Source organism: Lepus europaeus, chromosome 9 (assembly GCF_033115175.1).
Source record: "Lepus europaeus isolate LE1 chromosome 9, mLepTim1.pri, whole genome shotgun sequence".
Lineage (NCBI taxonomy): Eukaryota > Metazoa > Chordata > Mammalia > Lagomorpha > Leporidae > Lepus > Lepus europaeus.
The window spans coordinates 91,599,653-91,620,623 of NC_084835.1; the positions used below are offsets into that span (position 1 = coordinate 91,599,653).

A 20,971-nucleotide genomic window follows, 5' to 3' on the forward strand; every position below is an offset into this window, starting at 1 on the left:
GTAATGGATGCCCAATCAATGGAATTGTTGTGATTAGCACTGCTACTGTTAATTAACTCCAAACTAACCAGTAAGTTGGAGTTCTAAAGGTCTTTACTTTCTACATTTTCTCTTGAAATGAAAATAAAGTCAGGATTTTCAGTTGGGTTTAGCTAACAAATGTGTGCTGAATGGCATTTTCCATCACAACTGAGAAGGGTAGGGGCTATTCAAAGTTTTATCTTTAAAAAAGTTGTTCAGAAGCAACAGAAAATATTCAAATATGCTCAAAATCAGAATTCATAGTTCACAATATACCCTTGGTGATAGCTGATTCATAAATATGTGTCATGGAATGACTCTACCAATAAATCATTATCATTAACACATCTTGCAAATAACAGTGCATAATTCTGTAGACTCCTATGTTTTTTCTAGCATGTATCACTATTTAGCACCTACTGGTTTTATCAACTCTGTATTACTGACACGCTACCACCTTGGTGCTAAGGAATTGGCAGCTAAAGGATTTTATTTCATAGGATGCTACCATATGGAACAGAAGCATAAATCTTTTTTTTTTTTTTTTTTTATTTTTTTTTTTTTATTTTTGACAGGCAGAGTGGATAGTGAGAGAGAGACAGAGAGAAAGGTCTTCCTTTTGCCGTTGGTTCACCCTCCAATGGCCGCCGCGGTAGGCGCGCTGCGGCCGGCGCACCGCGCTGTTCCGATGGCAGGAGCCAGGTGCTTATCCTGGTCTCCCATGGGGTGCAGAGCCCAAACACTTGGGCCATCCTCCACTGCACTCCCTGGCCACAGCAGAGAGCTGGCCTGGAAGAGGGGCAACCGGGACAGGATTGGTGCCCCGACCGGGACTAGAACCCGGTGTGCCGGCGCCGCAAGGCGGAGGATTAGCCTGTTGAGCCACGGCGCCGGCCAGAAGCATAAATCTTTGCATATCCATTAATCGTCTTTCATAGAAGAAAATGCTTATTTTTCAGTTAAGACTTCATCATTCAGAATGAGAGAAAGCAAATATCGTCTCTGGGCCCTATAATCCATGCAATGTTAAAGAATGTATAAGAATGACATGATCCTTCCTAAGAAGCCAGGAAGGTCACTGAAAATGCAATTTATTTTCTTGTACATTAATATGGAATAAATATGGAGGAAGCAATAATGAAATTGAATGCTAATATACTTTCCCCCCTATGAATGTCAGACTGTAAAGTTCTGGGTGATTCTTTTCTCTTATGTTTCATATATTTTTAAAAATTTATTTCATTATTTCATTTGTATTTCATTTGTAACTGACACACAAATTATATACATTTTGGATACCTTGTGATGTTTCAATATATGCATACATTGCATAATGTTCACATCCAGGTAAACATAATTATCTCCACAAATGTCTACCATTTCTTTATAGTAAAAGCATTCAAAATTCTTTCTTCATGCTTTTTTCTTTCTTTAAAAATATACATGTTCTAATATATATATATATATACACACACACACACACACACACACATATCCTTCAGTATGGCCTTAAAATTGAGGTCCCCATCTAATGATTCTCAATTGATCTTGGTTGGTCCAGTAATTTGTCAGCTAATAAAGGAGAAAACTTTTAGGAAAATAATTGAACCACATCTTTACATATATGGCTTAAAAGTGGGAGAAAGAAGTACAATTCCTTTTTTATATAATCTCTAATCATTTAAACCATTCATCTCATATTGTTTTTATTTTTTAAGATTTTACTTATTTATTTGAGAGGTATAGTTACAGACAGTGAGAGGGAGAGACAGAGAGAAAGGTCTTCCTTCCGTTGGTTCACTTCCCAAATGGCCACAACTGCTGGAGCTGCGCCAATCCAAAGCCAGGAGCCAGGTGCTTCTTCCCAGTCTCCCTTGTGGGTGCAGGGGCCCAAGTACTTGGGCAATCTTCTACTGCTTTCCCAGGCCACAGCAGAGAGCTCAATTGGAAGAAGAACAGAGCAGCTGGGACTCGAACCGGGGCCCATATGGGATGCCGGCACCAGAGGCGGAGGATTAACCTACTGCACCACAGCGCCAGCCCCTATTCATCTCATAATGTAACATTTCAGGTTAATATTGAAAGATGTAATGGATTCTGAATTTTTTCATAGTGAAGAAGAGCTGATTCTGTGATTCTATGAAATAGTTTATACTTAATTTGTACATCTGATTTTACTATCAATATCAGATGAATGACTGCTATATTTTATAATAATCCAAGAAAATAGTATTTTTCTTTTATATACTTCCCAAGATCCACTTGCCTTATGCAGAACTGGTCAAAACAAACAGAAAATTTGCCTTTACCGGTGCCTTCCATGGCATTCTCATGAGAATAAACTAAAATGATCTATCCTTTAAGTAATCTATCTTCCTTTGGATCAGTGTATACATGAATGTCGATCATTGCAACTATAATTGGTCCCATATATGTGTTGTTTGTTGATATCCATGTGTTTTCAATAAAAATGAGTAGAACCACAAGGAGAAAAAGAACCTACTATTAATAGTTAGAGACTTCAATAGCACTTTATCAGAAATGGACAGATGCATTAAGCTATAATCAGCAAGGACATAGCAGAACTCACAGCATCATCAATCAAGAGAACATAATTGACATTTCTAGATTACTTCATCTAACAATAGCAGAACACACATTCTTCTCATACTCACATAGAGCACTCAATAAGACAGACCACAATCTGAACAATAAAACACATCTTAAGAAATTTAAAATAGAAATCATAAAGTATTTGTTCTCAGGACACAACAGAATTATAATAAAATCTATAAAAAGTTGATGAAGAATTTCAAACTATTTGAATATTAAACACACATTCAAGAAGAAATTTCAAAGAAAAGAATGGGTTAATTGAAAACAAAAATAAAATCTGTCAGTTACAGAATAAGTGACGTGTAAGGAGAAATTTGTTACACTGAATACATATATCAGGAAACAACAAAAATCTAGAGTCAATAATCTAAATTTCCACCGTAAAAGGAAGAGATAAACTAAATCAAATTAATTGGAAGAGAAAAAAATAAAATTAGAGCAGAAATCAATGAAAATGAAAACAGGAAATTAGTAGAGAAAATCAACAAAGCCAAAATGCAGTTATTTGAAAAGATTGATAAAGTTGGTAAGCCTTTAGCCTGGCTAACCCAGAGAAAGGGGGAAATTAAAATCTATAATATGCTCATTTTAAAGTTGAAAAGTGGTTGTAATGTAAATTCAAAATGCTATTTCAAAAATTAAAAAGAGACAAAGAGACAGAGACAGAGAGAGACAGAGAGAGGGGAAGGGAGGAAGGAAGAAAAGAAAGGAAAGGAAAGGAATGGGAGAGGGCGGTGGGAAGGAAGCAGAAAAGGAGCATCATTGTTCTCTTTATTGAATGTGTTCTTTTTGTAATAATATCACATTAATGTGACAAAAATTAAGAAAAAATGAATGGGAAAAATGAATAGAGTGTATTGATATATATCTGACATATGCATAAAAAGATAATAAAGAAACATTGTTTTTAAATACACTTATTTATTTTTACTTATTTCAAAGGCAGAGAGGGAGTATGAGGGAGAGATCTTCCATCATGCTGGTTCACTTCCCAAATGCCTAAAACAACTGAGGCTGGGCCAGGCTGAATCCAGTATGTAGGAACTCAATCCAGTTCTCCCACATAGATCGCGGGAATGCAAGTAATTGATTCATTACTACCTAGCAGTGTGTGCATTAGTAAGAAACTGGATCAGAAACAGAGGTGATACTTGATCCGAGGCATTCTGATACAAGATGCAGGAATCCCAAGTAGCAGTTTAACCCAGTGTACCACATCCAAAATATAAGTTCTTCCCAAATCAATATTTAGATTATGTGTAAATCCAATCAAGATCACATGGGGTTATCTTATAAATATTTAGAAATAGATTCTACAGTTCGTATGATATAAAAAGAGACAAAAGAGCCAGATCAACATGATGTTGAAGAAATGAAAGTCAGTAGGCTGATACTATTGAACTTTGAGACATTCTAAAGCTACAGAACCAATATGTGTTTTTTGTAAAAGTATTGTAGAATAGAGAGCTCAGAAATAATCCTCATAAGTAAAGAAGCAAGAACAAGACAAAGAAGCAAAGATAAGCTTTAATAAATGCTGCTGGAACAACTGGGATGCATATGCAAAATTAAAATTAATCTAGGCACAAACTTAACTCAAAATGGAAGATAGACCTAAATGTAAAATACACAAAAAAGGTAGCATAAGAGAAAAACTAGATAACCTTGCATATGACAATGACTTTAGATATAGCAACAAAGGCATGATCTATGAAAGAAATACTTGATAAACAGGACTCATTAAGATAATAATAAATTTCTCTATGAATGACCATGCAGAGAGTAAGAAAATAAGCCACAGAGTGGAAGAAAAAAAAATTAATACATAGCAAAAAATGACTGTTATCTGAAATGTGCAAAGAACTCTTAAGATTAAACATTAAGAAAATAAAAACTCAATTAAAAAATGGCAAAGTAACAGGACAAATCTTTCATCAATAAAAGGAAACAGATATCAAAACAGATATGATGACAGCATCATATGTCATCAGGGAATTGAAAATTAAAGCCTCAATGAGATACTATTCACATACGCTATAATGGCAAACCTGAAAGCACTGGCAATATCAAATGCTGTTGAAAACATATAGCAACAGGAATTCTTCATTGCTGGGGTTGGAAGAAGATGCAATGTGTACAGCAGCTTTGGAGGACATTTTGCCAGTTTCTTGTAAAACTAAACATACTCTTACTATATAACCCAACAATCTAGCGTTTGGGATTTACCTAAATGAATTGGAAACTTATACCAACACCAAACCTACATATAGATGTTTTTAGAAGCTTTACTCATAATTCTGCAACTTGGAAGCAACCAAATTGTTCCTCAGTAGGTGAGTGGGCAAATAAACGGTGATACATTCAGATACTGGAATATTAATTTGACATTAAAATGAAATCAGCTACCAAGTCATGGAAAGACATGGAGGAACTAAAACGTGTATTAGAAGCCAAATCCTCAAGGGTTATATACTGTATGATTCCAGCTGTAATACACACTGGAAAAGGCAAAGCCATGGAACAAAGATCAGTGGTTACTGGAAGCTAAAGGGAAGAGGGGGATGGATAGGTTGAGCACAGGAGATTCTGGCACAGTGATGTTACTCTGTAGGACACTGCAATGTTGGACACATGTCACTAAACTATTGTTAATACCCATTAAGTGTACAGTACCAAGCATAAACTCTAATGTAAGCTATGGACTTTGGATGATAATGCTGAATGTATGTTGACTATAACAAATGTACCACTGTGGTGTGGGATGTTGATAGTGGAGGAGGTTGTGCAATTGGGGTACTTTTGAAACAGAAACTTTGGGGAAATTTCATACTTTCCATTCAATTTCACAGCATACATAAACCTCTTAAAATAGATTTTAACCGAAAAAACTGAAATGCATTTTAATAAAATGGGTAGCATTTCAGTTAATCCTGTCAGCTATATCAAGAAGCTAATATATAACACCTTAAAGCCATCTTCCCTCAGTTATTGATATATGAGGAGATTCTCCTGACGATATTATATAGTGAGTTCACCAAAGGGTATTTGCAGTTCTTAATTTAAAAAATCTCTTTAAACTAGAATTCTTGTCTTTATCACTTGCTTCGGTCCATCTTAAATGGATTATATTATTCACATCATTATAACTGTTGCATGCAGTAGTTATTTTCTTTGTTTTCTTGCAAGGAAATCAAGTAGATTCACCATTAACTATACAATTCCATAGATACTTAATTTCTTGACATCCCTGTCATGGTGAGACTTATGTTCTTGAATATTTTTATTCATAAGGCTCCTGAATAAAGGTGCTGGTTTTACAATGACCTAAGTGGAAAATCATTGTTCCATTTCTTTTTAATGGTTTGGGGAATGGAAAATATGCCTTTAAGCTAAGGAGGAAAATCGCTTTGTGATGGACACATTATTGACAAGCTTCCTTTTAAAAATGTATACTGCTATCAAACATTTATACATATAATTACAGAAGATAAACACACACTCTCTATCTCATGTAACATAAGCAGGCATGTGTGTTGACAACAAAGGGACAGACAAATGCAGAAAGAACATCAGGTCCTGGTGCTATTTATACTCGATTACATTGAGTACTGTGAAGTAGGGAAAAGAATCACCACTGACTCAACCAGATTTGCCCTTGTACTAAAAGTTTGTTTTATTTTCCAAAAAAGGTTATCCTTGTAAGAGACAAGAGCCCTCCCTCTACCTCCAAATGATCAGTCTCTTTTGAGTGTTTAACTATATTCATATGTTAGGAGTTATAGGATTATGCTTTATGATATAATAAATGAAACTGGATGGTTTGGGTACCTCTGAGATGACCTCAGGAAAATCATTTGACTTGAGCAGTTTCAGTTTACAAAGTTCAGATTTAGAATACTTTATAACTCTAATCCCTTCCAATTATAGATGTCCATATCCTTTATGGAGAAGTAAACAAGCGTACTCTTTATGTTCACTATTCTTCACAGAATTTTCATCAGTAACCGGGAGCAAAAAACATACAAAAATGCACCCCAAAATGAGTACTTTAATTTGATATTTATCTTGTAGATAAGGCTGTTGTAATGCTGTGTATTTGAATGTTTGAAGTATTCATGTCAGGAAACTTAGTTTTTGCAATTTTTCAATGCCAAGGAAGGAAGAGAATTAGGAAAGAAAGATGATAGAGGAGAAAGATGGAAGGGAGGAGGAAGGACTTTTTTCAAATCAACAAAAAATGCCAAAATGTTTTGCCCTCTTACAAATTTATTATGTAATGGCCAAGGCCATTATTATATCCCAGTATTTAAGATCCACATAATTGGTTCCACATTCTCTGAGCTGTTGCTAAAACTGAAAAAAAAAAAGCCAACAAATTAAAAATAATAAAATAAACAATTTTACCTCTGATTCATTAAGCTTCTATAAACATAGAATTACAGTAAGGGTGAGGAATAGGACAATTGCTAGAGATATAATTCTAGAAGGAATACTAAAATATGAGTACAATTGGAAGTAAATATCATGAAAAAATACATATTTTTTAGAAATTGTTTCAGGGACTATTCAGTTTATTGTTGGAAGAAAGGTTCACATAGCTTCTTAGGCAAGGGAGATGCTCAAGCCCTCTAAAAGACACATTCAATTAAAAACATTATTAGGGGTGGGTGCTTGGCACAGCATCTAAGATGCACACTAAAATGTGTGTCTGTGTTTGAGTCCCAGATCTGCTTCCAATTCTAGCTTCCTGCTAATTGCACACTCTGGAAGGCATAAAGTGATGGCTTAACTAGTTGGATCAACGCTACCCATACATATTCTGATTCAGTTCTGAGCTCCTGTATTTGCTTGGCCAGGCCTGGCTGCTACAGGTATTTAGGGAGCAATCTAGCCAGGAAATGGGAGATTCCTCTCCCTCTCTGTCTCTTTCTTCCTCTCTCCCTCTTTAAAAATACAGAAAAAATAAATGACTAATGGATTACTGAAACAGAAATTTCTGGTAACTGCAGAGTTTATATTTGGTAAAATTCAGAGCATGGGGGAAGAGATGAACAACACAGCCCAGATCCAGTCCTGACACCAACCATCCCTCTCTACTGCCCTTCCCCTGTACTGCATACAGCCTCAATCTTGGGTAAATATTTCTTTGGTATTCTAAAAATAGTCATTTACAGTTGAATCAAACCATCAAAATACTCACATCCTTTCCTGGAGTTGTCATATCATCTTATTTCCATACTTAAAACATTATTATGATACATAAATAATTTACTATATAATTAAAATGTTTAACTTGTACTTTATGTATATTGTCAAAAAATAGCCAATGCCCACATACCATCCACATACAGATTTTTACAGCAGTTTTATGCATAATTGCTAAACACTGTAAACAACCAACATGTTCTTAGATAGGTAAATGGATAAACTCTGCTATACCCAGACCATGGAACATTATTCAGCTCTAAAAGGAAATGAGATACAATAAAATATAGGAGAAATTTAAATGTATATTATTATGTGAAAGAAGCCAATCTAAAAAAAAAAAAGCTTAAAAGTCCAACTATATGACATTCTGACAAAGGTACAGCTATGGAGCCAGTAAAAAGCTCAAGTTAAAGTGGAGGGAGCTATGAATAAGCATAGCACAGAGTTTTAGGGCAGCAAAGCTATAATCTGGTTCTGTTATGATGGATACTTATTATACATTAATCAAAAACACATAGAATATACAACACTAGGAGTAAACTCTATAGCACACTACAGATTTGGGATAATAACAGAGTGTTGATATAGATTCATTGACTGTGGAAAGCTATCACTGTGGTGAGGAATGTCCATATTATGAGAAGCTGTGCACACGTGGGGCTGCACAGATGTGCAAACCCTACCCATTCTGCTCAATTTTGCTGTGAATCAAGAAATACTCTTCAAAAATAAGGTTTACTAGCAGCAACAGCTCAATAACAATAAACATGCCCAGGAAATGGCCGAGATTCTGTTAACTCCTGCTAAAGTTCATGGGTAATTTCTCTAGTCTGAAATTTGATATTTCATTTCTGAACCCTGTGACACTTCTCCCTTGGAACTCTAATTCTTCCCTATGTTTATAACTCATCTTGCACTGCTAAAACCTTTTCATATGGGTAGGCCCCATTTGCCCAGCTCAAGTGAATGCTCTTTTTGTAAAATCTAGTCCAGAGCTGGATTTAATATGATTAAGAAGTTCTCCGGAATTTATGAATTGTAATACTGGCTTAATTGGGGCCTATTGGATTATAGAGATTCTTAACCTATGGTTTAAAAACTCTTCTCAGAATATCTTGCCGCTTCAGAGAAAATAATCCTGTTTAAGAGGCTGAAATCTTCATTTTTAAAGGGTTTTAGCCATATTAAATCATATCTGCCATTGTGCTGCCTGATCCTTTAATGTTCAGAATCTGCAATTGCTTTGAATCTCAACAAAGCATAATACTTGAAAATGTAGCTGGAGAAAACATAAAAGCTGTTTAGGAAATAAAGTGACTTTAGAATCATATATATATAAAACATGCATTTATGATAAAACACTCAGGAAAAAACTAAGAATATCTGTTTTTCCTTTTACTAAAAATGAAGAAATAAAATTACCTAAAATCTTACTCTCTTATAAAGGTATCATGTAACTCATTCTACTTTCTGAAATCTGAATATGAATTTCACGGGTTTGTGTCATCTGGTATCAGTGTGGTCTATTTTCTAAGTGGTTTAGGTTAGGTCTCTTGATATGTGGAAACTAGCATTGATTGTTTCTGCTTATCACCTCAATCTCCATCAGGTTTTGAGGTTAAAAAAAAAATCACTACACAGTAGTGGCCTTTTTTTTTTTTTTTTGACAGGTAGAGTGTACAGTGAGAGAGAGACAGAGAGAAAGGTCTTCCTTTTGCCGTTGGTTCACCCTCCAATGGCCACCGCGGCCGGCGCACTGTGGCCAGCGCACCACGCTGTTTCGAAGGCAGGAGCCATGTGCTTCTCCTGGTCTCCCATAGGGTGCAGGGTCCAAGCACTTGGGCCATCCTCCACTGTACTCCCTGGCCACAGCAGAGAGCTGGCCTGGAAGAGGGGCAACCGGGACAGAATCCGGCACCCCGACCGGGACTAGAACCCGGTGTGCCGGTGCCGCAAGGTGGAGGATTAGCCTATTGAGCCACAGCGCTGGCCCTGTAGTGACCTTTATTGCAGATTTATTATCACGGGCCCCAAAATCTAAAGCCCAAGGTGTCAGAGACCTCAGATTTACAAAGAGCTTTTAAAAACTCTTTCAGTCTCTGCATGCTTCTATACCAAAATACCTTACCCTGGATAATTTATAAGTATTAGAAATTTATTTCTGATAGTCCTAGAGACTGGGAAGTTCACAATCATAGCATCAGAAGCTTAATCGCCTAGTGAGGGAATGTTCTCGGCCTCCAAGATGGTGCCTTCTTGCTATGTCTTCACATGGCAGAAGAAGCAAGGCACACTCTTCAACCTTCTCATCAGGACACTAATCCTACCAGTAAGGAAGAGATCTTGATTTGATCATTTCTGAGAAGCCCTACTTCTCAAAACAATTATGTTGAGAGTTAAGATTCAACCTATGAAATTTATGCATACACCAATATTCAGACCATACCATTATCTACTTGTATGATCTCACAAAAATAGAGTTGATCATTTTAGGAAATGAAACATACCATAAATGAAATAACACTTTTGGATTAGTTTTTCCATTTATAGGCAATTTCAATTATTTACAAGAGAGAGATTCCAAGTATTTATAAAAAACATAGATGGAAAGAAAGGCAGAAGGAGTCAAAGCTAGATTCATGGGCATCTTTCTATCTTAGGCAAGTATACTCCTATTCTTTTTATTTCTGCAAGATCATTTATTTTTACTCTTATTCACAACTCATTCACAAAAATGTTGCTTAACTCCCTCAGCTAAAATAATTGACACTGAAATTTGAATGAACAATAATTCTATTGTTCACAAAATAATTTATTCTAAAATATCAAATGTTATTAAATGCCATTTATCATTGAGAGATTGTTAGCTGTGTTCAGGACAGCAAGCCTAATAGAGCTTTTTGTCTATATTAGAGTGCATTAAATGGAGACAGTACAATGTACTCAAGAGCCTTGTAGTTGTACATGTCTCCTCTCACCTCCTTCTATTTCCTGGGGTGTCAATGACACATGAAAAGGGAAGAGGAAGGGATGATGGCATAGTCAAAGCAGTGAGTGCTACATAACACAGCTGATAAAACAAAAAGATTGTCCAGCAAAAGGCATACATGTCAAAGACATTTTCTTGGAGTTTCTTGGAGGTCAAATTCTAGCAGAAATCAATAGATAATCAATAGGAATTGAATCTTCAAGAAGATACAGAAATATCTCAAGCTTCAGTGAAGACAAACTTATCTACGAAGTCAAGATCATGTGATGATCACGAAATATATCACTACTTTCTAGGTGAATATGTTAGCAGCAAAATAGTTAACAATACAGTTATCCTTAGAACTACGGACTAGTTCTAAGGGTACAGTTTAAAAACTTGCCATAGGACCCCAAATCTTCCTAAGCTGCGTGGTAAAAAATACCATCATAAGTGTAAAAGTGATCATATGGATAGGATTAAGCCTCTAGTAATAATAATAGAATTAAAATGAGTGAATGCTCTAACATGGGAAGCAGTCCACACAGGGGACTCATAGAATGACAATAGCTTTAAGTAGCACTCTGATCTCAGAATCTGTCATTATGGCATTCTGGTCTGGCTGAAAAGCCCAGGAGAGCATTTTAGGCATGCAAAGCCAAGTCACTGCCAAAAAACATCCTACATGAAGGGCCTTGGTGGGTGAGCCCCCAGTGGAAAGAAGTGGTCATCAAAGGAGGGATTTTTCTCTGAAACAAAGAGAGAACTTTCACTTTGCTTATGGCATTGTCTAAATACTGACAGTTTGTGGATTCAAAAGGCTTCATAGCCTAGGCAGCTCATGTCAACAGCCTTGGGTGATCAATGACATGATACATGAGTGTTAATTGTTGAATTAACAACAGGAGTCACTGTGCACTAACTTCCCATGCAGGACTTCTGTCCTCAAAGAGTTTTATTATAATTATGTCTAAGTTCTTGCAAAGGATACATCATTCTTGGGTGCTTCTTTCAAGTTAATTAAGTTTCTTAAAAAAAATAAAAGAAGTGAAATCAACTTCAAGATGCAAGATTTTGAATAGCCCTTGTCTCAACTATTGAGGAACAGTTTCTTTTTTTTTCTTCTGTGCAAATTGCTGAACTCTTTACTTAGTATAGAGTTGGTCTTCTGTGTGTAAAGTTAATCGAATGGGACTGGGAATGGGAGAGGGAGGAGGGGGAGGGGTGGGAGTGTGGGTGGGAGGGACAGTATGGTGGGAAGGATGACTATATTTCTGAAGTAATAATAGATTTATTATGTACAAGATATATTTTTGAATAATTTATAGAAGTCAACTTGTCTTAAAAGGTCAACACTCTGGGCCAGATTTCTGGCATAGCAGGTCAAGCTACTTCCTGCAATAATAAGCATATTTCAAGTTCCAGCTGTTTCACTTGCAATCCTGCTCCCTGCTAATGCACCTGAGAAACACCCCCTACCACCCACATGGTAAATCCTGATGGGAGTTCCACTCTCCTTGTTAGGAAACTGGCGCAGTTTTAGCCAGGTGGCCACATGGCCTAACCTCTGTGGTCAAGCTCCACCCCCATCCTAATGGGATTCCTGTTCCTGCTTCCCTGCCTGCCCTCAGGCAAAGTTTTAAAAGGACCTATTCCTGAACACGTGGTCTCTTGGCTCTTCTCTCCTGCCCTCTTGGTTCTTCTCTCTTGGCCCTTCTCTGGTCTCTTGGCTCGCTCTCTCAGCTCCTCTCCTCTCTGTTTCTTTCTTATATTCTCTTTCTCTTTCCCTTCACCGCCCCTTCACTCCAGTCTGTTGGGTGTTCCCCAATAAACCCTTTCCCTTACTCCGGTGTTCCGTGTGTTTTGCGATGGCTAACATTAATATATAACACTCCTGGCCTTGGCTTGTCCCAACCCTGGCTGTTGTGTGTATTTGGTGAGTGAACCACAGATGGAAGAGTCTCTTTCTCTCTCTCTGTCTCTGTCTGTCTGTCTGTCTGTCTCTCTCTCTCTCTCTCTCTCTCTGTGTGTGTGTGTGTAATTCTGTTTCTCAAGTGAATTAAAAGCAATTCTTTTTGTTTTAAGATCAGCACTGCCAGGGCCGGCGCCGTGGCTCAATAGGCTAATCCTCCGCCTTGCGGCACCGGCACACCGGGTTCTAGTCCTGGTCGGGGTGCCAGATTCTGTCCCAGTTGCCCCTCTTCCAGGCCAGCTCTCTGCTGTGGCCAGGGAGTACAGTGGAGGATGGCCCAAGTGCTTGGGCCCTGCACCCATGGGAGACCAGGATAAGCACCTGGCTCCTGGCTTTGGATCAGAGTGGTGCACCGGCCGCAGTGCACCGGCCGCGGTGGCCATTGGAGGGTGAACCAACGGCAAAGGAAGACCTTTCTCTCTGTCTCTCTCTCTCACTGTCCACTCTGCCTGTCAAAAAAAAAAAAAAAAAGATCAGCACTGCCCATAGTTATTCAATGAGAATAATTTTCACAAAGAGATTAAATTTCTTCTTGCTTCCTCTCTCTAGGTAATCAGTATAAAAACAAATGTAGTTGGTAACTCATTCTATTTTAATGTTTTTAATACCTTAGTTTAGGAGGAGAAACCTCAAGGACAAAAGAAAGAAGAGTGAATTTCTCCTATTACCTTAAAGAGGAAATCTTAAGGTAGCTTTATGATGAGGGGTTAATTAAGCTTTGGTGCTTTAATGTCATGCAATCAGAGAGAGGATGTGAATGGGAGCTTCTTTCAAGACTTTTTTACCTAATCTCAGTCTGTGGCTTTTCTTTTAGCTTTATTTTTAAACTATATCACTTTATACCATAATACTCAGAACCTCAATTATAATCTTTAGATTGTTTATCAAATTAAAAGACCTCTTCTATTTTTCTGACAACAAGAAAATAATACTATATTTTTAAATTTTTCAATATTGATTCAACATTCTGTAAAAATAAATCACTTTTCATTTTTCCACATTACAATTTTAGGAAATTTTTTTGAACTCCTTTCAGCGGTATTCTTTTATTTGTACTTCATGTTCTGTTTGTCATTCTCTAAATATGAACAGTTGTGGGGCCTGAAAGATATCTGAGCACAGATGTCAACATCCAAGTAACCATGCTTGTGAAAATTCCCAAAGTAAAATAGTCACTAGGCAATAATGTAATTGGACTCATGAAATTGAGTACATTGGAGATGTAAAAGACTTTAAGTGAAATTCAGGAAAGCTGTATTCTTCTTCATGATTTGTACTAAACAGGTTCATAATCTTTGGTACGTCATTTGTGTTTCATAAGTCTCATTGTCCACTTGAATGTAGTGAAAAGTCCGAGATTTCTATAAAATGACATAAAGTGATTAGTCATGACATTGAGTGTGAGGAACAAGTGGTAGAACAATCTATACATAGTAAGACCTTGAAAGGCACACAGAAACATCTGGATGAGAACACTCCAAATTGGTATGGCAATCAAAGGTGAATTTCATGTTTACTAGTATAGTTATATTTTTTAAAAAGTGTGTTTGCATGTATCACTGGCAAAAAGAAATAGTCAATATCTACCTCAAACTTAATCTGTGAAGCCCATGATTTAGAAATTTTCTTCCATGGTATGTCCCTCAATGGCCATTTTTCAAAAAATTATTCTAACTAACTTCATTTCATGGAGCAAGGAAAGTTAATTGTTCATCACATTCTGAAGGAACTTCATTAATATATTTTAATATTATTATTGTATTCTCTTCTTTTTTTTCTTTTAAGTCATTTCCTTCTTCCCACCCTTTCTTGTAACTGGAATAAAATCTTAGATGCTTCCTTTAAATCTTCTTTTCTCTTATGACTAACATTCTTCATTTTCTTCACAGTCAGAGAAATTTGAACATCTTTTTCTGTTTTGAATCATTTGAGTCTGACTTTTTAAGAAAACAAGTTTCTTCTTTGTAACTGATATATAAAAATTGTACATATTCATGGGACATCATTGATGTTTCAATACATGTATATATTGTGTAATGTCTAATCAAGGTGAACATATCTATCTGCTTAAACATTCGAAATCCTTAATTGACACTACTACTCCAAAAACTCTTGATTGCATACAAACTGATGGTAGATTAGTTGATAGTAGATTCGATTAATTTAAGACAGATTTTAAATTTTTATTACTTTTATTTGAAAGGCAGAGAAACAGAGACAGAGGGAGATGAATAGAGACAGTGGTAGATAGAAATTTTATGTCTACTAGTTTACTCCTTAAATGTCCACAAGAACTGGGATGGGTCAGGTTGAAATCAGATGACAGATCCAACCACTCGAGCCATAACCTGCTCCTTTCCAGGGTGCTCATTAACAGGAAGCTAAAATTGGAGGCAGGGCTGGAATTTGAACCCATGCACTCTAATGTGGAAAACAGATGTCCCAAGTGGCAGATTAAGCACTGTGCCAAGGCCCACCCCATCTTAAGGAGTTTTAAAAATTAAATCATCTTTGCCGGTATTAGTGAGCTTCTATGTATTTGTGTACTTATCACTTATGACACGAATGCAACACAATGGAGTGGAAAAAAGCTGTTAACTGAAGGTCATTAGTTGTATTTTCCAATCTTGGGTTAAGTAATAGCTCTGTGGCCTTAGGAAATTCACCTCACTCTGACTTTCTTTCCATATCTGAAATTAGCTTACCTGGGTTTATTTCAATAACATAACTTTGGAATTTTTAACTGTGCAGTCCTCTGCAATGGTGCTCAGTAAGGTGTGACTTCCTGTTTGTCTTTAGCCTGTCATGATTCTCTATCTTTTCTGAGATCAGCTTGCAAATCATATGATTACAGCAAGATTCTGAAGATGCTTACACTATCATTGGAAGAAAGCAGTGAGAAGATGTGTCATTTCTCACCTTTTACATCTTCATATGGATCCACTGACAGTGTATCTGCCTCTCTCATCATTTATCAACCCCTAACATTATAACTACAGAGTCAGCCTTGAGGAAGATAGGCTTGCTACATCAGGCTTACCTGATAGATCTAGGAAATGTAAAATTAGAATAGCTGATGATGGGGAAAGTTAGGCCAGGAGAGGCTTAAGGGCTTCACTTCATGCCCAGAGGGACCAGAAAGGGCTGTGGAGGTAAATAAAGTAGCTGAGAATGCTTAAGAACTTTATGCTTGGAAAGGATGGGCCTCGGGGTATAAAACATCTGCACAGTCTAGCACATGATAGTGATATCACCCAAATGGGGAAAAAGGTGATGGGGAAGACTGAGGCAACCTTACTGTTTTGTGTATAAAGCACAGATATACATATAGCAAATGAACAAATGTAAATATACCTATGCTATTAAGACTCATGGTATGTGTGGGGAGGAGTAATTAGAGAAAAATGTCTAGTCGTATGCATGCATTGGGTCTGAGTGCCTGTTGGTCTCTGTCTTGTCCACACCCCGACATTACCCAAACCCTGTCCTCTCATCTCCACTACATTATCAAGATGACACTGTCTATTAAGCTGACTCTGGACAAGCCTGAAGTGAAGGGGAAATGTGTTGTGATAAGAGTGGACTTCAATGTTCCTATGAAGAACAACTAGAAAACAAATATACAGAGGATCCAAGCTGCTATTACAAGCATCAAATTTTGCTTGGACAATGGAGCTAAGTCAGTTATTCTTTTGAGCCACCAGGCCAGCCTGATGGTGTCCCTGTGCCTGACAAGCACTCCTCAGAGCCAGTTGCTGTATGAGCCAAATCTCTGCTGGGCAAGGCTGTTCTGTTCTCGAAGGACCATGTGGGCCCAGAAACGGAGAAGCCTGTGCCAGTCAAGCTGTCGTGCCTGTCACCTTGCTCGAGAACCTCTGCTTTCATGTGGAGTAAGAAGGGAAAGGAAAAGATGTCTGGGAACAAGGTTAAAGTGGAACCACACAAAATAGAAACTTTCTAGCATCACTTTCTAAGCCAGGGGACGTCTATGTCAATGATGCTTTTGGCACCGCTCACCCGGCCCATGGCTTCATGATAGGACTCAGTCTGCTATAGAAGGCTGGATGATTTTGTAGGAAGAAGGAGCTGAAACACATTTCCAAGGCCTTGGAAAGGCCAGAGTGAGCTTTCCTGGCTACTCTCAGCATAGCTAAAGCTGCTGACATGATCCAGCTGATCAGTAATATACTCAACAGTCAATGAAATGATTTTATCTTTCTTTAGGTGCTCAACAACATGAAAATTGGCACTTCTCTGATGAAGAGTGAGCTAAGATCATCAAAGATCTAATGTCCAAAGCTGAGATGAACGGTGTGAAGATGACCTTGCCTGCTGACATTGTCACTGCTGACAAGTTTGATAAGAATACCAGGACTGGCAAAGCTGCTGTGACCTCTGGCCTACCTGCTGGCTGGCTGGGATTGTACTGTGGTCCTGAGAGCAGCAAGAAGTATGCCGAGGACATTGTCAGGCAGAGCAGATTTGTGGAGTGGATCTGTAAGGATATTTGAAATGGAAGCTTTTGTCTGGGGAACTAAAAGCCCTCATGGAAGGTGGTGAAAGACACTTCTAGGGACTGCGTCACAATTATAGGTGGTGGAGACACTGCCACTTGCTGTGCCAAATGGAACACAGAAGACAAACTCAGCCACATGAGCACTGATGGTGGTGCTCCTGGAAGGGAAAGTACTGACAGGGTTGGATGCTCTCAACAATATTTCGTACTTTCCTGCCTTTTGGTTCCCATTCATACCCCTAAGTCAGCTTGGTATTTTCTGCATCTCCACTTGGCATTAGCTAAAATCTTCCCCAACATGAAGATTTAACTAGTGGCCAAGAGCTGCAGCAGCACCAGAAACACTTAAACAGTTGCACAGCTTCTCAGCTCATCTTTAATTCACGTTGCATTCACTTACATTCTTCAAGATCTCATTTAAATCTCTTAATATTGAAATGCCTGTGCTCTAGGATGCATATATTTATATTTTACCTGTTAAAAGAAAGTGAGCTGTGTTATCTTAGTTCTCTTTTTGAAGAACCTTATTCTGATTAGCTTTGTTACTATTTCACTGGTCAGCATGGAAACAAGATCAAATTCTAATTGTATGTAGATGGACAAAATTGTTGATGTCTTAAACAATAAATGTGTCCACTGAAAATACAAACAAAAAAAAAAAGAAAGAAATGTATAAAACAACTTCAGGGGAGTTACAAAGAAAAAAGCCCAGAGAGAGAAAAGCATAGCTTTAATTCCATTTTAAACTAGGCTGTCAAGTATAAAGATACTTGAATGAGTTAATTAAGACTAGGGATGGAGTGAGATTCCTGATGTAGTGATGTAAATAATAAGTGATTTGGTCCTAGCATTTTCCCCTGAGGAAACTAAATTCTGTGTAGTTAACATCTGTGGCAGCAAGTGGTGATTGTGGAAGAAAAGAGTCAGAGATAAAATAGAGGGAAATAGTGATAATTTCCTAGTGAAGAGATTCCTAGGAGAAAATGATTCAGGGTTCAGACATATGTAATTGCCCTGGAGGTTTATCTTCTTAGAAGAGGGTTGGGAAGTGCCAGCAATTGACAGTTTTCTTTGAAAACTTCCATGTTTAAGCGCTAAAGATGAAACCACACCCATACAAAATAGGTAAGCGTGTCACTATTATTGTAGTCACATATTTTGTTTCAAATTGGGAAATAACTGTGAGTGTCAGAAAACACTAAAATAATGAATATTATATAATATCCTTGAATTTGTAATAATTTTGAATTTGAAATAATTTCAAATTTATGGAACATTTAAAACATGTTATCATTTTGCAACATTTCCTTTATTATTCTCTCGTTATTATATAGTAAATATTCAAGTTTCACCACTTGTCCCCAAGATGTTCTTTATAACATGTATTCCTGATGCAGGATCCAGTTCTGGTTCACAATCTGCATATGTGTTTTCTGTCTTCAGTCTCCTTTTCAGGCCTATTCCTTAGTCTTTCTTTGTTATGAAAAACAAGTTGTGAAGGAGATGGCCAATTATTTTGTAGGAAGTTCTAGATATGGGATCTACTAATACTTTATTGTAGTTATATTCGATGTATACATTGTTGGGTAGTAATTTCATGTTTCTTTCTCAGTGCCCTCAGTGGAAGCACAAATGCTCTTTTTCTCAATTATTGAAGCTTAGTTTCATCACTTGGTTAAGGTGGTGGCCGATACAGACACCACTGAAAAAATTCTACTAATCACTTTCTAATAAATAAGTAATTTCTTAGAAGTTGTTTGGTGACTATGTAAATAATTTATTCCTCATCAAACATTGATCCAATAGCATTAGCACCTACTATGATTATTATTTATATTAATTATTATACATTTTGGAATATTTATTTACTAATAGGTTATTTTATTACATTGATAAAATATGTTACTTACAACCAAGCTTGAGAAAGATAATTCTAATTACAGGAAAGACATTAAATAGCTCTTGTTGATAGGAAAACAGGCAGAAATTGAGATTGTGCTAGGAAAATCAGGGTGCACGGTAACTTTAGATAAGACATATACTGAGAAGAATAAGGGATCAGAACTGCCAAAAGTCACCTCAGTCCATACAGTAGGGATTACAGAGTCAAAATCACCATGAGCACTGAGTGAAATAATGTAAGATATCACCCAGCAGTAGTCAATTCTGTGTGTTGTGAATACAACCACATTTAAAGTAAAATTTTAAGTCCTGGTTTTCTTATTTTTTAAATGTGTGGATCACATTCTTAGGGCTGCTGTAACAAATTACTAGAAACTTGATGGTGTGAAAACAGAAAATCCCTCACAGCTCTGGGGGCCATCAGTTTGAAATGAAGGTACAAGTAAGGCCTTTCTCCCGCTGAAGGCTCCAGGGGAGAACTCTCCCTTGCCAGTCATTGTTTGGGCTTTCCTAACTATGTCTCCTCTTGATCCTGACTCATCACTATTTCTCAGTATTTGGCCATTTATTCATCATACTGGAAACATGCTTCTAGTATCTGTTTATCAAAAGGCTCATCAACCTTGCAGCTTCAGTTCGTTAGTTCTTACTACTGTAATCTCCTTTATCAATATTCATGATCAAACATGCGAGGTAATATAATCCTGAAGTGCATCAAGAGCTCAGCTTTGCCACACTCATTTTCTTTGTTTCCTGGCAATATGCACTTCTGGCATCTAAGATCAAAGTGTGCAGCCTGTGATTGGCTGGAGCTCAGTTGTTGGGATTGGCAGACCCTCAGCTATTTGTTACAAAACATACTATAAATTCAGCTTTTATTTTGTTTATTTTTTATTTTTAGCTCATTTTTGTTTCTATAAGGTGAAAAAATTTTATGTATTTCATTATAGATCCAGAAGCATAGTGATACTTCCCACCTTACCCTCCACCAACCCCTGTTTCCACCCTCCTTTCCTCTCCCCCTCCTATTCCACTTTAGTTTATTATGTATGGATAAAAGTAAATAGATGGCCCAGGAACACTTGTTTAGAAAAATTAAAGATCTATATCTTTGTAAAAGCACATACTTCAACATTGTATTACATATTATTATCCCATATATTATTAAGTTGAATAAGTTAGTTCAATTAAGTATAAAACCACATAATTCCAAAACAATTAATGAATTTGAATTAATGAAGGAATTTGAACCACTGGAAATTAATTAAGCTGATTATTATCTAAATCCAACTAATAATATTTAATGCCAATTAGTGCATAGAATTCACACTATATTTCTTAGTCTAAATTAAATATGTGATTAAGGAATTTAAGATAATTTATTTTTAATAAGGTGATTTTCATTCTTTAAAATTTAATGCTGTATAATTTTGGGGGAAATTTCTGCTTCTCTTGGGTAGACGATATCATTGTAATACCTCATGTATGATAGACATTGTGTAATCATTTAATGAATTTTAAAATTAAAATGAAGCCTCTGGGGTTTTTCACAAAGTCTACCTTAGAACCAGGAAATCTAAATAGAAAGTCAGTTTATCAGTCCATGCAATCACAGGAATCTGTTGAAATTAAGCTGATCCCCAAATCCAAATGATTAGGTTAAGGTGTGACAGGTTAACATGGCAAACCTCATCAAACCATACCTTTCGGTAGAGAAGATAAAGAATGCACCTGCAAATACCCCTTAGTCAAAGCGGTTTCTTTTTGA

General features: G+C 36.9%; 1 protein-coding gene and 1 pseudogene across 1 annotated transcript in view; one reads left to right on the top strand and one right to left on the bottom strand.

Moving 5' to 3' along the window:
• Positions 1 to 20,971, bottom strand: part of RIT2 (Ras like without CAAX 2) — a 345,307-nt gene that overhangs the window by 129,694 nt on the left and 194,642 nt on the right. The gene's annotated exons all lie outside the window — the stretch shown is intronic.
• Positions 16,298 to 17,582, top strand: LOC133766695 (phosphoglycerate kinase 1-like; annotated as a pseudogene).